At 52.3% G+C, this 1,626-nt stretch overlaps 1 protein-coding gene across 1 annotated transcript in view; it reads right to left on the reverse strand.

The window, feature by feature from the left end:
• SIGLEC10 (sialic acid binding Ig like lectin 10) overlaps positions 1 to 1,626 on the reverse strand; it is a 9,448-nt gene that overhangs the window by 3,244 nt on the left and 4,578 nt on the right.

Raw genomic sequence — 1,626 nt, forward strand, 5'->3', positions numbered from 1 at the left:
CTGAACCTGAGTGTTATCACCTGGCAGAGGGATGGGCTAAAGAGGGTCCCCCCAAATTACCGCGTTGAAGCTCTTAATCCCAGCACCTAAGGTGTGGCTGGTTTTGAAAACAGCATCTCCAAAGCAGTAATTCCGTTACGGTGAGGCCAGTCGGGCGGGCCCTCATCGAACATGACTGGGAGAAAGGGGAGCTTAAGACATAGACACGCACACACACAGGGAGGAGTGGTGAGGACTCTGCAAGCCAAGGAGAGGGGCCTGGAGAACCCCGCCCTGCTGACACCATGACCTCTGAGCCCTACCCTCCAGAGGTACGAGAGAGCGGATGTGGTCCCTCCAGGCCCTGGCCTGTGCTCCTCAGTTCCGGAGGCCCTCGACAGCTCAGGTGGGTTTGTGTAACCCCGTCAAGCTACAAACCAGCTCGTCCCCACTGAAACACTTACGCGGGCCAGGCGCTGTTCTGAATGTTGTACAATCAATGCTGTGTTCTATATGTAAATAGTTTTTAGTTGACCAGGGATGTGTGCACTTGAGGAGAGAGAGAATGAGAGAGCACCCCCTGGGGGATGGTCAGGCCACAGCCCCTTCTCCTCCCCTCCATCCTTGCAGGATTTGGGCTCACATGCACACAACCCAGTGTGCTGCTTGAGCCGTCGGGCCCAGGACTCAAACTGCATGATAAGCCATGTGGGATCCAGCCGCCTTAACCAGCAGGCCCCCGGCCTAGTGCACAGTGCAGTTAGTGCCTCGGAGAGTCCCGAGAGCCGGTCTGCCGTTTGAGCATCCCTAGCGTGGCAGTCTGAAAAGCTTCCAAACCTCAAACAGGATGCCGCGGGTGAGTTTCCACCTGACCTCACGGGACGGCTCTTCTAACACGATGGAAAACACTGCATGAAACCGTGGGTTATGTGTAACGAGACGGCTCTTCTAACACGATGGAAAACACTGCATGAAACCGTGGGTTATGTGTAACGAGACGGCTCTTCTAACACGATGGAAAACACTGCATGAAACCGTGGGTTGTGTGTAACGGGACAGCTCTTCTAACATGATGTAAAACACTGCATACAACCGTGGGTTATGTGTAACGGGACGGCTCTTCTAACACGATGGAGAACACTGCATACAACCGTGGGTTGTGTAGAAGGTGCATATGAATCAGAAGGGAAACTCGTATTTAGTCTTGGGCACCGTTCCCACAATACCTCATTCTATATATGAAAATATTCCAAAATATGAAAAAATTCAAATCCGAAACACTTCTGGGCCCCAGCATTTCAGACAAGGGATACTCAACCTTTAGTGTTACTCCCTATTAGAGTTTAAAAATGGAGGCACAGAAAGGTTAAGTGACTTGTTCAAGACACATGGCCACGCGAGCACGACTGGAATCCAGGCAGGCTGATTTCAGACCCCTCGTGCTTAACCCTTGAGATGTCTGTCTGTCGGTAATATTACTAACTGTACTCGCAATGTCATGAGCCACAGCTATGTGTCAAGAACGTGCATTTGTTGGGACCAGCAGTTGGCGTAATGGCTATGTCGCTGGACTCCCATGTAGTCGACCACGGTTCAAGTCCTGGACCCGGTGGCTTAAACTCACGCCGGGCGCGTGTGCGTGCGTGC

The sequence above is a fragment of the Tupaia chinensis genome, unplaced genomic scaffold, assembly GCF_000334495.1.
Source record: "Tupaia chinensis unplaced genomic scaffold, TupChi_1.0 Scaffold000129_1, whole genome shotgun sequence".
Classification (NCBI taxonomy): Eukaryota; Metazoa; Chordata; class Mammalia; order Scandentia; family Tupaiidae; genus Tupaia; species Tupaia belangeri.